Source organism: Camellia sinensis, unplaced genomic scaffold (assembly GCF_055761805.1).
Source record: "Camellia sinensis isolate YWXY unplaced genomic scaffold, ASM5576180v1 Unanchor4, whole genome shotgun sequence".
NCBI lineage: Eukaryota > Viridiplantae > Streptophyta > Magnoliopsida > Ericales > Theaceae > Camellia > Camellia sinensis.
In genome coordinates this window covers 19852501-19867500 of record NW_028129277.1, presented here as the reverse complement: position 1 = coordinate 19867500, position 15000 = coordinate 19852501, and positions in this window count along the sequence as shown.

Sequence of the window (15000 nt, the reverse complement as noted above, 5' to 3'; positions counted from 1 at the left end):
TCGGCCCGCATGCCATGCCACGGCCTCGGCCCGCATGCCTTGCCACGGCGTCGCCCAACATGCCATGCCACGGCCTCGGCCCGCATGCCTTGCCACGGCCTCGGCCGCGCATGCCATGCCACCGCGTTGCCCGGCATGCCATGCCTTGGCCTCGGTCAACATGCCATGCCACGGCCTCGGCCTCGGCCCGCATGCCTTGCTACGGCGTCGCCCAACATGCAGTGCCACGGCCTCGGCCCGCATGCCATGCCACGGCCTCGGCCCGCATGCCTTGCCACGGCGTCGCCCAACATGCCATGCCACGGCCTCGGCTAGCATGCCATGCCACGGCCTCGGCCCGCATGTCTTGCCAAGGCGTTGCCCAACATGCCATGCCACGGCCTCGGCCCGCATGCCTTGCCACGGCGTTGCCCAGCATGCCATGCCACCGCGTTGCCCGGCATGCCATGCCTTAGCCTTGGCCAGCATGGCATGCCACGGCCTCGGCCATCATGCCATGCCACGGCCTCGGCCCGCATGCCTTGCCACGGCGTTGCCCAACATGCCATGCCACGGCCTCGGCCCGCATGCCATGCCATGCCATGCCTTGGCCTTGGCCAGCATGACATGCCACGGCCTCGGCCCGCATGCCTTGCTACGGCGTCGCCCAACAAGCCATGCCACGGCCTCGGCCCGCATGACATGCCACGGCCTCGGACCGCATGCCTTGCTACGGCGTCGCCCAACATGCCATGCCACGGCCTCGGCCCACATGCCATGCCACGGCCTCGGCCCGCATGACATGCCACGGCCTCGGCCATCATGCCATGCCACGGCCTCGGCCCGCATGCCTTGCCACGGCGTTGCCCAAGATGCCATGCCACGGCCTCGGCCCGCATGCCTTGCTACGGCGTCGCCCAACATGCCATGCCACGGCCTCGGCCCGCATGCCGTGCCACGGCCTCGGCCCGCATGCCATGCCATGCCACGGCCCGCATGTCTTGCCACGGCGTTGCCAAACATGCCATGCCACGGCCTCGGCCCGCATGCCTTGCGACGGCGTCGCCCAACATGCCATGCCACGGCCACGGCCCGCATGCCATGCCACGGCCTCGGCCCGCATGCCATGCCACGGCCTCGGCCCGCATGCCTTGCTGCGGCGTTGCCCAACATGCCATGCCACGGCCTCGGCCCGCATGCCTTGCCACCGCGTTGCCCAGCATGCCATGCCACCGCGTTGCCCGGCGTGCCATGCCTTAGCCTTGGCCAACATGTCGAGCCACGGCCTCGGCCCGCATGCCATGCCATGCCACAGCCCGCATGTCTTGCCACGGCGTTGCCAAACATGCCATGCCACGGCCTCGGCCCGCATGACGTGCCACGGCCTCGGCCCGCATGCCATGCCACGGCCTCGGCCCGCATGACATGCCACGGCCTCGGCCCGCATGCCTTGCCACGACGCCGCCCAACTTGCCATGCCACGGTCTCGGCCCGCATGCCATGCCACGGCCTCGGCCCGCATGACATGCCACGGCCTCGGCCCGCATGCCTTGCTACGGCGTCGCCCAACATGCCATGCCACGGCCTCGGCCCGCATGCCATGCCACGGCCTCGGCCCGCATGACATGCCACGGCCTCGGACCGCATGCCTTGCTACGGCGTCGCCCAACATGCCATGCCACGGCCTCGGCCCGCATGCCACGGCACGGCCTCGGCCCGCATGCCTTGCTACGGCGTCGCCCAACATGCCATGCCACGGCCTCGGCCCGCATGCCATGCCACGGCCTCGGCCCGCATGACATGCCACGGCCTCGGACCGCATGCCTTGCTACGGCGTCGCCCAACATGCCATGCCACGGCCTCGGCCCGCATGCCACGGCACGGCCTCGGCCCGCATGCCTTGCTACGGCGTCGCCCAACATGCCATGCCACGGCCTCGGCCCGCATGCCATGCCACGGCCTCGGCCCGCATGACATGCCACGGCCTCGGACCGCATGCCTTGCTACGGCGTCGCCCAACATGCCATGCCACGGCCTCGGCCCGCATGCCATGCCACGGCCTCGGCCCGCATGCCATGCCCCGGCCTCGGCCCGCATGCCTTGCTGCGGCGTTGCCCAACATGCCATGCCACGGCCTCGGCCCGCATGCCTTGCCACCGCGTTGCCCAGCATGCCATGCCACCGCGTTGCCCGGCGTGCCATGCCTTAGCCTTGGCCAACATGTCGAGCCACGGCCTCGGCCCGCATGCCATGCCATGCCACGGCCCGCATGTCTTGCCACGGCGTGGCCAAACATGCCATGCCACGGCCTCGGCCCGCATGACGTGCCACGGCCTCGGCCCGCATGACATGCCACGGCCTCGGCCCGCATGCCTTGCTACGGCGTCGCCCAACATGCCTTGCCACGGCCTCGGCCCGCATGCCATGCCACGGCCTCGGCCCGCATGACATGCCACGGCCTCGGCCAGCATGCCTTGCCACGACGCCGCCCAACTTGCCATGCCACGGCCTCGGCCCGCATGCCATGCCACGGCCTCGGCCCGCATGACATGCCACGGCCTCGGCCCGCATGCCTTGCTACGGCGTCGCCCAACATGCCATGCCACGGCCTCGGCCCGCATGCCATGCCACGGCCTCGGCCCGCATGACATGCCACGGCCTCGGACCGCATGCCTTGCTACGGCGTCGCCCAACATGCCATGCCACGGCCTCGGCCCGCATGCCACGGCACGGCCTCGGCCCGCATGCCTTGCTACGGCGTCGCCCAACATGCCATGCCACGGCCTCGGCCCGCATGCCATGCCACGGCCTCGGCCCGCATGACATGCCACGGCCTCGGACCGCATGCCTTGCTACGGCGTCGCCCAACATGCCATGCCACGGCCTCGGCCCGCACGCCACGGCACGGCCTCGGGCCGCATGCCTTGCTACGGCGTCGCCCAACATGCCATGCCACGGCCTCGGCCCGCATGCCATGCCACGGCCTCGGCCGAATGACATGCCACGGCCTCGGACCGCATGCCTTGCTACGGCGTCGCCCAACAAGCCATGCCACGGCCTCGGCCCGCATGCCATGCCACGGCCTCGGCCCGCATGACATGCCACGGCCTCGGCCCGCATGCCTTGCTACGGCGTCGCCCAACATGCCTTGCCACGGCCTCGGCCCGCATGCCATGCCACGGCCTCGGCCCGCATGCCATGCCACGGCCTCGGCCCGCATGACATGCCACGGCCTCGGACCGCATGCCTTGCTACGGCGTCGCCCAACATGCCATGCCACGGCCTCGGCCCGCACGCCACGGCACGGCCTCGGGCCGCATGCCTTGCTACGGCGTCGCCCAACATGCCATGCCACGGCCTCGGCCCGCATGCCATGCCACGGCCTCGGCCGAATGACATGCCACGGCCTCGGACCGCATGCCTTGCTACGGCGTCGCCCAACATGCCATGCCACGGCCTCGGCCCGCATGCCATGCCACGGCCTCGGCCCGCATGACATGCCACGGCCTCGGCCCGCATGCCTTGCTACGGCGTCGCCCAACATGCCTTGCCACGGCCTCGGCCCGCATGCCTTGCCACGACGTCGCCCAACTTGCCATGCCACGGCCTCGGGCCGCATGCCATGCCACGGCCTCGGCGCGCATGACATGCCACGGCCTCGGCCCGCATGCCATGCTACGGCGTCGCCCAACATGCCATGCCACGGCCTCGGCCCGCATGCCATGCCACGGCCTCGGCCCGCATGCCATGCCACGGCCTCGGCCCGCATGACATGCCACGGCCTCGGACCGCATGCCTTGCTACGGCGTCGCCCAACATGCCATGCCACGGCCTCGGCCCGCATGCCATGCCACGGCCTCGGCCCGCATGCCACGGCACGGCCTCGGCCCGCATGCCTTGCTACGGCGTCGCCCAACATGCCATGCCACGGCCTCGGCCCGCATGCCATGCCACGGCCTCGGCCCGCATGACATGCCACGGCCTCGGACCGCATGCCTTGCTACGGCGTCGCCCAACATGCCATGCCACAGCCTCGGCCCGCATGCCGTGCCACGGCCTCGGCCTCGGCCCGCATGCCTTGCTACGACGTTGGCCAACATGCCATGCCACGGCCCCGGCCCGCATGCGATGCCACCGCGTTGCCCGGCGTGCCATGCCTTAGCCTTGGCCAATATGTCATGCCACGGCCTCGGCCCGCATGCCATGCCATGCCACGGCCCTCATGTCTTGCCACGGCGTTGCCAAACATGCCATGCCACGGCCTCGGCCCGCATGCCTTGCTACGGCGTCGCCCAACATGCCATGACATGCCACGGCCTCGGCCCGCATGCCTTGCTACGGCGTCGCCCAACATGCCATGCCACGGCCTCGGCCCGCATGCCATGCCACGGCCTCGGCCCGCATGCCTTGCGACGGCGTCGCCCAACATGCCATGCCACGGCCTCTGCCCGCATGCCATGCCACGGCCTCGGCCCGCGTGACATGCCACGGCCTCGGCCCGCATGCCTTGCCACGACGTCGCCCAACTTGCCATGCCACGGCCTCGGCCCGCATGCCATGCCACGGCCTCGGCTCGCATGACATGCCACGGCCTCGGCCCGCATGCCTTGCTACGGCGTCGCCCAACATGCCATGCCACGGCCTCGGCCCGCATGCCATGCCATGGCCTCGGCCCGCATGACATGCCACGGCCTCGGACCGCATGCCTTGCTACGGCGTCGCCCAACATGCCATGCCACGGCCTCGGCCCGCATGCCATGCCATGGCCTCGGCCCGCATGACATGCCACGGCCTCGGCCCGCATGCCTTGCTACGGCGTCGCCCAACATGCCATGCCACCGCGTTGCCCGGCGTGCCATGCCTTAGCCTTGGCCAACATGTCGTGCCACGGCCTCGGCCCGCATGCCATGCCATGCCACGGCCCGCATGTCTTGCCACGGCGTTGCCAAACATGCCATGCCACGGCCTCGGCCCGCATGCCTTGCCACGGCCTCGGCCAACATGCCATGCCACGGCCTCGGCCCGCATGCCATGCCACGGCCTCGGCCCGCATGACATGCCACGGCCTCGGCCCGCATGCCTTGCTACGGCGTCGCCCAACATGCCATGCCACGGCCTCGGCCCGCATGCCATGCCACGGCCTCGGCCCGCATGCCCTTCTACGGCGTTGCCCAACATGCCATGCCACGGCCTCGGCCCGCATGCCTTGCCACCGCGTTGCCCAGCATGCCATGCCACCGCGTTGCCCGGCGTGCCATGCCTTAGCCTTGGCCAACATGTCGTGCCACGGCCTCGGCCCGCATGCCATGCCACGGACGGCCTCGGCCCGCATGCCATGCCACGGCCTCGGCCCGCATGTCTTGCCACGGCGTTGCCCAACATGCCATGCCACGGCCTCGGCCCCCATGCCTTGCCACCGCGCTGCCCAGCATGCCAATGCACCGCGTTGCCCGGCGTGCCATGCCTTAGCCTTGGCCAACATGCCACGCCACGGCCTCGGCCCGCATGGCTTGCCAGGGCGTTGCCCAACATGCCATGCCACGGCCTCGGCCCGCATGTCTTGCCACGGCGTTGCCCAACATGCCATGCCATGCCACGCCACGGCCTCGGCCCGCATGCCATGCCACGGCCTCGGCCCGCATGCCATGCCATGCCATGCCACGGCCTCGGCCCGCATGCCATGCCACGGCCTCGGCCAGCATGCCATGCCAAGGCCTCGGCCCGCATGCCTTGCCACGGCGTTGCCCAGCATGCCATGCCACCGCGTTGCCCAGCGGGCCGTGCCGCGGCCTCGGCCTGCATGCCTTGCGACTGCCTTGGCCAGCGTGCCATGCCTTAGCCTTGGCCTACATGCCATGCCACTGCCTTGGCCAGCATGTCGTGCCACCGCCACGGCCAGCATGCCATGCCGGTCCGTTGCCCAGCATGCCACGGCCGTGGCGGCATGGCAAGCCACGGCCTCGGCCAGCATGCCATGCCACGGCCTCGGCCAGCATGCCATGGCACTGTCTTGGTCAGCATGCCATGCCATGGCACCGCCTTGTCCAGCACGCCGTGCCGCAGCGTTGGCCAGCATGCCTTGGCCGGCATGCCATGCCAATGCCTTGGGCCAACATGGCGTGCCACGGGCTGGGCATGCCACGGGCTGGGCGAGCATGCCACGCCACGGCCTTGGCTAGCAGCAAGGCATGCCACGGCCTCGGCGAGCATGCCATGCCATGCCAAGGCCAAGGCCAAAGCCAAGGCCAAGGCAGTGGGCAAGGCCAAGTCCCTGTGCAAGGCATGGCCAAGGCCAAGGCAAAGGCCATGGCCGCGGGCAAAGGCCAAGGCCAAGGCCAAGGCCATGGCGTGCCACCGCCTCGATCGATCTTTTTGAACATGATTCTTTTATAATCTTACCCAAACCGTGCAACACAATTAAAAATGCACTACAATCAATTTTAAATGTCATTCCCTATTTTTTTGCAATTTTTCTAGAGCTTTTCGAATTTTTAAAGCCCTTATTTGGCATAAAAAAATCAAAATAAAATAAAAAAAATGAAAAAAATAATTTAATAATTTCTATAATTACTAGTGAATCATCCTTTAATTATGGGAATTTTTCCATAATTTTTTGACTATTTTTATTAATTTTTATTATTTTTTAAGTATTAATATCGAAATAAATTAAAATAAAATATTTTCTGTAAAAAAATATTTTTTTTAATTTTTTTTATGGTGTATTAAATTATTTCCTACAACTTTCATGTTGAAAGTTTTGGCAAAAAACGATTACTTTTTAAAAAAACCCCATTATGACTCCTCGAACATGCTTGATGTTTCCTCCTGCCAGATTGAAAAGGGCTTAACAGGCTATTATAAGGGGGGGGCACCTCCCTTGCCCAGGGCAAGGCAGTGGCAGGTACGCCCCATGTTGGGCGCGGCCTGGGCTGCGGCCTTGGGTTACATGCACTGCGGCTCGACCGCGGCCTGGGCTGCGGCCTGGGGCGGCTCGGCCGCGGCCTTGGGCGGCCTGGACCGCGGCCTTGGGCGGCCTTGGGCGGCCTTGCGCGGCCTGGGCGCGGCCTTGGGCGGCCTGGGCGCGGCCTTGCGCGGCCTGGGCGCGGCCTTGCGCGGCCTGGGCGCGGCCTTGGGCGGCCTGGGCGCGGCCTTGGGCGGCCTGGGCGCGGCCTTGGGCAGCATGGCGTGGCATGCGCGCGGGCGTGGGCGGCCTGGCATGCGCGCGGCATGGGCAGCACGGCATGGCATGCGCACGGCCTGGGCGGCCTGGCATGCAGCCGGCCTGGCATGCCCGCGGCGTGGGCAGCACGGCATGGCATGCGCACGGCCTGGTCGGCCTGGCATGCAGCCGGCCTGGCATGCCCGCGGCGTGGGCAGCACGGCATGGCATGCGCACGGCCTGGGCGGCCTGGCATGCAGCCGGCCTGGGCAGCACGGCATGGCATGCGCACGGCCTGGGCGGCCTGGCATGCCCGCGGCGTGGGCAGCGTGGCCTGTGCGAATACCGCGCGCGTGGTCTTTTGACCACGGTGCGCGTGTTGCGCGCATGGTCGCGCACGCCTTTGCACGCCTTCGCACGCAACGCACGTCTAGTGATAAGAACCGCAGCCAAGGCAGCCCAGCCCCAAGGCCAAGGCCAGCAGCATGGCATGCCACGGCGAAGGCAGCCCAGCCAAAGCCAGCAGCATGCCATGCCAAGGCCAGCAGCATGCCATGCCACGGCCAAGGCAGGCCAGCCAAAGCCAGCAGCATGCCATGCCAAGGCCAAGGCCAGCAGCATGCCATGCCACGGCCAAGGCAGCCCAGCCAAAGCCAGCAGCATGCCATGCCAAGGCCTAGGCCAGCAGCATGCCATGCCACGGCCAAGGCAGGCCAGCCAAAGCCAGCAGCAAGCCATGCCAAGGCCAAGGCCAGCAGCATGCCATGCCACGGCCAAGGCAGCCCAGCCAAAGCCAGCAGCATGCCATGCCAAGGCCTAGGCCAGCAGCATGCCATGCCACGGCCAAGGCAGGCAAGCCAAAGCCAGCAGCATGCCATGCCAAGGCCAAGGCCAGCAGCATGCCATGCCACGGCCAAGGCAGCCCAGCCAAAGCCAGCAGCATGCCATGCCAAGGCCAAGGCCAGCAGCATGCCATGCCACGGCCAAGGCAGCCCAACCAAAGCCAGCAGCATGCCATGCCAAGGCATAGGCCAGCAGCATGCCATGCCACGGCCAAGGCAGGCCAGCCAAAGCCAGCAGCATGCCATGCCAAGGCCAAGGCCAGCAGCATGCCATGCCACGGCCAAGGCAGCCCAGCCAAAGCCAGCAGCATGCCATGCCAAGGCCTAGGCCAGCAGCATGCCATGCCACGGCCAAGGCAGGCAAGCCAAAGCCAGCAGCATGCCATGCCAAGGCCAAGGCCAGCAGCATGCCATGCCACGGCCAAGGCAGCCCAGCCAAAGCCAGCAGCATGCCATGCCAAGGCCAAGGCCAGCAGCATGCCATGCCACGGCCAAGGCAGCCCAGCCAAAGCCAGCAGCATGCCATGCCAAGGCCTAGGCCAGCAGCATGCCATGCCACGGCCAAGGCAGGCCAGCCAAAGCCAGCAGCATGCCATGCCAAGGCCAAGGCCAGCAGCATGCCATGCCACGGCCAAGGCAGCCCAACCAAAGCCAGCAGCATGCCATGCCAAGGCCTAGGCCAGCAGCATGCCATGCCACGGCCAAGGCAGGCCAGCCAAAGCCAGCAGCAAGCCATGCCAAGGCCTTGGCCACCAGCATGCCATGCCACGGCCAAGGCAGCCCAGCCAAAGCCAGCAGCATGCCATGCCAAGGCCTAGGCCAGCAGCATGCCATGCCACGGCCAAGGCAGGCCAGCCAAAGCCAGCAGCATGCCATGCCAAGGCCAAGGCCAGCAGCATGCCATGCCAAGGCCAAGGCAAGGCAGCCCAACCAAAGCCAGCAGCATGCCATGCCAAGGCCTAGGCCAGCAGCATGCCATGCCACGGCCAAGGCAGGCCAGCCAAAGCCAGCAGCATGCCATGCCAAGGCCAAGGCCAGCAGCATGCCATGCCACGGCCAAGGCAGCCCAGCCAAAGCCAGCAGCATGCCATGCCAAGGCCTAGGCCAGCAGCATGCCATGCCACGGCCAAGGCAGGCAAGCCAAAGCCAGCAGCATGCCATGCCAAGGCCAAGGCCAGCAGCATGCCATGCCACGGCCAAGGCAGCCCAGCCAAAGCCAGCAGCATGCCATGCCAAGGCCAAGGCCAGCAGCATGCCATGCCACGGCCAAGGCAGCCCAGCCAAAGCCAGCAGCATGCCATGCCAAGGCCTAGGCCAGCAGCATGCCATGCCACGGCCAAGGCAGGCCAGCCAAAGCCAGCAGCATGCCATGCCAAGGCCAAGGCCAGCAGCATGCCATGCCACGGCCAAGGCAGCCCAACCAAAGCCAGCAGCATGCCATGCCAAGGCCTAGGCCAGCAGCATGCCATGCCACGGCCAAGGCAGGCCAGCCAAAGCCAGCAGCAAGCCATGCCAAGGCCTAGGCCACCAGCATTCCATGCCACGGCCAAGGCAGCCCAGCCAAAGCCAGCAGCATGCCATGCCAAGGCCTAGGCCAGCAGCATGCCATGCCACGGCCAAGGCAGGCAAGCCAAAGCCAGCAGCATGCCATGCCAAGGCCAAGGCCAGCAGCATGCCATGCCACGGCCAAGGCAGCCCAGCCAAAGCCAGCAGCATGCCATGCCACGGCCAAGGCAGCCCAGCCAAAGCCAGCAGCATGCCATGCCAAGGCCTAGGCCAGCAGCATGCCATGCCACGGCCAAGGCAGGCCAGCCAAAGCCAGCAGCATGCCATGCCAAGGCCAAGGCCAGCAGCATGCCATGCCACGGCCAAGGCAGCCCAGCCAAAGCCAGCAGCATGCCATGCCAAGGCCAAGGCCAGCAGCATGCCATGCCACGGCCAAGGCAGCCCAGCCAAAGCCAGCAGCATGCCATGCCAAGGCCTAGGCCAGCAGCATGCCATGCCACGGCCAAGGCAGGCCAGCCAAAGCCAGCAGCATGCCATGCCAAGGCCAAGGCCAGCAGCATGCCATGCCACGGCCAAGGCAGCCCAGCCAAAGCCAGCAGCATGCCATGCCAAGGCCTAGGCCAGCAGCATGCCATGCCACGGCCAAGGCAGGCAAGCCAAAGCCAGCAGCATGCCATGCCAAGGCCAAGGCCAGCAGCATGCCATGCCACGGCCAAGGCAGCCCAGCCAAAGCCAGCAGCATGCCATGCCAAGGCCAAGGCCAGCAGCATGCCATGCCACGGCCAAGGCAGCCCAGCCAAAGCCAGCAGCATGCCATGCCAAGGCCTAGGCCAGCAGCATGCCATGCCACGGCCAAGGCAGGCCAGCCAAAGCCAGCAGCATGCCATGCCAAGGCCAAGGCCAGCAGCATGCCATGCCACGGCCAAGGCAGCCCAACCAAAGCCAGCAGCATGCCATGCCAAGGCCTAGGCCAGCAGCATGCCATGCCACGGCCAAGGCAGGCCAGCCAAAGCCAGCAGCAAGCCATGCCAAGGCCTTGGCCACCAGCATGCCATGCCACGGCCAAGGCAGCCCAGCCAAAGCCAGCAGCATGCCATGCCAAGGCCTAGGCCAGCAGCATGCCATGCCACGGCCAAGGCAGGCCAGCCAAAGCCAGCAGCATGCCATGCCAAGGCCAAGGCCAGCAGCATGCCATGCCACGGCCAAGGCAGCCCAACCAAAGCCAGCAGCATGCCATGCCAAGGCCTAGGCCAGCAGCATGCCATGCCACGGCCAAGGCAGGCCAGCCAAAGCCAGCAGCATGCCATGCCAAGGCCAAGGCCAGCAGCATGCCATGCCACGGCCAAGGCAGCCCAGCCAAAGCCAGCAGCATGCCATGCCAAGGCCTAGGCCAGCAGCATGCCATGCCACGGCCAAGGCAGGCAAGCCAAAGCCAGCAGCATGCCATGCCAAGGCCAAGGCCAGCAGCATGCCATGCCACGGCCAAGGCAGCCCAGCCAAAGCCAGCAGCATGCCATGCCAAGGCCAAGGCCAGCAGCATGCCATGCCACGGCCAAGGCAGCCCAGCCAAAGCCAGCAGCATGCCATGCCAAGGCCTAGGCCAGCAGCATGCCATGCCACGGCCAAGGCAGGCCAGCCAAAGCCAGCAGCAAGCCATGCCAAGGCCTAGGCCACCAGCATGCCATGCCACGGCCAAGGCAGCCCAGCCAAAGCCAGCAGCATGCCATGCCAAGGCCTAGGCCAGCAGCATGCCATGCCACGGCCAAGGCAGGCCAGCCAAAGCCAGCAGCATGCCATGCCAAGGCCAAGGCCAGCAGCATGCCATGCCACGGCCAAGGCAGCCCAACCAAAGCCAGCAGCATGCCATGCCAAGGCCTAGGCCAGCAGCATGCCATGCCACGGCCAAGGCAGGCCAGCCAAAGCCAGCAGCATGCCATGCCAAGGCCAAGGCCAGCAGCATGCCATGCCACGGCCAAGGCAGCCCAGCCAAAGCCAGCAGCATGCCATGCCAAGGCCTAGGCCAGCAGCATGCCATGCCACGGCCAAGGCAGGCAAGCCAAAGCCAGCAGCATGCCATGCCAAGGCCAAGGCCAGCAGCATGCCATGCCACGGCCAAGGCAGCCCAGCCAAAGCCAGCAGCATGCCATGCCAAGGCCAAGGCCAGCAGCATGCCATGCCACGGCCAAGGCAGCCCAGCCAAAGCCAGCAGCATGCCATGCCAAGGCCTAGGCCAGCAGCATGCCATGCCACGGCCAAGGCAGGCCAGCCAAAGCCAGCAGCATGCCATGCCAAGGCCAAGGCCAGCAGCATGCCATGCCACGGCCAAGGCAGCCCAACCAAAGCCAGCAGCATGCCATGCCAAGGCCTAGGCCAGCAGCATGCCATGCCACGGCCAAGGCAGGCCAGCCAAAGCCAGCAGCAAGCCATGCCAAGGCCTTGGCCACCAGCATGCCATGCCACGGCCAAGGCAGCCCAGCCAAAGCCAGCAGCATGCCATGCCAAGGCCTAGGCCAGCAGCATGCCATGCCACGGCCAAGGCAGGCCAGCCAAAGCCAGCAGCATGCCATGCCAAGGCCAAGGCCAGCAGCATGCCATGCCAAGGCCAAGGCAAGGCAGCCCAACCAAAGCCAGCAGCATGCCATGCCAAGGCCTAGGCCAGCAGCATGCCATGCCACGGCCAAGGCAGGCCAGCCAAAGCCAGCAGCATGCCATGCCAAGGCCAAGGCCAGCAGCATGCCATGCCACGGCCAAGGCAGCCCAGCCAAAGCCAGCAGCATGCCATGCCAAGGCCTAGGCCAGCAGCATGCCATGCCACGGCCAAGGCAGGCAAGCCAAAGCCAGCAGCATGCCATGCCAAGGCCAAGGCCAGCAGCATGCCATGCCACGGCCAAGGCAGCCCAGCCAAAGCCAGCAGCATGCCATGCCAAGGCCAAGGCCAGCAGCATGCCATGCCACGGCCAAGGCAGCCCAGCCAAAGCCAGCAGCATGCCATGCCAAGGCCTAGGCCAGCAGCATGCCATGCCACGGCCAAGGCAGGCCAGCCAAAGCCAGCAGCATGCCATGCCAAGGCCAAGGCCAGCAGCATGCCATGCCACGGCCAAGGCAGCCCAACCAAAGCCAGCAGCATGCCATGCCAAGGCCTAGGCCAGCAGCATGCCATGCCACGGCCAAGGCAGGCCAGCCAAAGCCAGCAGCAAGCCATGCCAAGGCCTAGGCCACCAGCATTCCATGCCACGGCCAAGGCAGCCCAGCCAAAGCCAGCAGCATGCCATGCCAAGGCCTAGGCCAGCAGCATGCCATGCCACGGCCAAGGCAGGCAAGCCAAAGCCAGCAGCATGCCATGCCAAGGCCAAGGCCAGCAGCATGCCATGCCACGGCCAAGGCAGCCCAGCCAAAGCCAGCAGCATGCCATGCCACGGCCAAGGCAGCCCAGCCAAAGCCAGCAGCATGCCATGCCAAGGCCTAGGCCAGCAGCATGCCATGCCACGGCCAAGGCAGGCCAGCCAAAGCCAGCAGCATGCCATGCCAAGGCCAAGGCCAGCAGCATGCCATGCCACGGCCAAGGCAGCCCAGCCAAAGCCAGCAGCATGCCATGCCAAGGCCAAGGCCAGCAGCATGCCATGCCACGGCCAAGGCAGCCCAGCCAAAGCCAGCAGCATGCCATGCCAAGGCCTAGGCCAGCAGCATGCCATGCCACGGCCAAGGCAGGCCAGCCAAAGCCAGCAGCATGCCATGCCAAGGCCAAGGCCAGCAGCATGCCATGCCACGGCCTAGGCCAGCAGCATGCCATGCCACGGCCAAGGCAGCCCAGCCAAAGCCAGCAGCATGCCATGCCACGGCCAAGGCAGCCCAGCCAAAGCCAGCAGCATGCCATGCCAAGGCCAAGGCCAAGGCCAGCAGCATGCCATGCCACGGCCAAGGCCAAGGCCAAGGCAGCCCATCCGAAGCCAGCAACATTCCATGGCAAGGCCAACGCAGCCCAGCCAAAGCCGGCGGCATGCCATGCCAAGGCCAAGGCCAAGGCCAGCCGCATGTCTTGCCACGGCCTTGTCCCGCAGCGTGGCGTGCCTTGGCCTTGGGCTAGAACATCGCATGCCACGCCCTTGGCAAGCAATCCTGTCCCTCGTGTAATTGCCATTTGGTTTGGCTTTGACTTACGTATATGTTGCCCTGCGAAATGCTTGTCCCTCGGGTAATAGCCGGTTTGGTTGCCTTTGACTTGCGAACACGTTGCTAGTGCTTTCCCCAGTGGAAGCTTGTTGGGAAAAGTATGTCCCTCGGAAGTTGCCTGTTGCGTTTGTTATTTGCATTCGAGCTATCCGATGCTTGCTGGGTTTCTCTAAGAGTTTTTGCACGTTCGTCGGGCTTTTTAATTATTTATTTACTCATAAAAATTATAATAAAATAAATTAAAAATAAAAAAATAATTAAAAAAATTACTATAATTACTAGTGCCTCATCTTATAATTGTTGGAATTTTTCTAGAATTTTTTGAGTATTTTTAGTAATTTTTATTATTTTTTAAGTATTAAAATTGAAATAAATTAAAATAAAATATTCCGGTGGCCAAATATTTTTTTATAATTTTTTTTATGGTGTATTAAATTATTTCATACAACTTTCATGTTGAAAGTTTTGGCAAAAAACCATTACTTTTTAAAAAAACCCCATTATGACTCCTCGAACATGCTTGATGTTTCCTCCTGCCAGATTGAAAAGGGCTTAACAGGCTATTATAAGGGGGGGGCACCTCCCTTAAGGCTGGCCAGCATGGCCAGGCCACAGGCCACGCCTATGCCTAGGCGGGCGCTTGGCACATGCCATCGCTTGGCTTGTGGCATTGGCTTGTGGCATCGAAACTACATAGCCAAGCACGGGATGCGTCGAGTGGCGGCCCGCGGCGGTGGCGGTGGCACGTTGGCCTAGGGCAGCATGCCATGCCACAGCCTTGGCCAGCAACATGGCATGCCAAAGCCTTGGCCAGCAGCATGCCATGCCCTGGCCTTGGCAAGCATGTCATGCCACGGCCTTGGCCAGCAGCATGCCATGCCACGGCCTTGGCCAGCAGCATGCCATGCCCCGGCCTTGGCCAGCATGTCATGCCACGGCCTTGGCCAGCAGCATGCCATGCCACAGCCTTGGCCAGCAGCATGCCATGCCACAGCCTTGGCCAGCAACATGGCATGCCAAAGCCTTGGCCAGCAGCACGCCATGCCCCGGCCTTGGCAAGCTTGTCATGCCACGGCCATGGCCAGCAGCGTGCTATGCCCCGGCCTTGGCCAGCAGCGTGCCATGCCACGACCTTGGCCAGCAGCTTGCCATGCCCCGGCCTTGGCCAGCATGTCATGCCACGGCCTTGGCCAGCAGCATGCCATGCCACGGCCTTGGCCAGCAACATGGCATGCCGCGGCCTTGGCCAGCAGCATGCCATGCCCTGGCCTTGGCAAGCATGTCATGCCACGGCCTTGGCCAGCAGCATGCCATGCCACGGCCTTGGCCAGCAGCATGCCATGC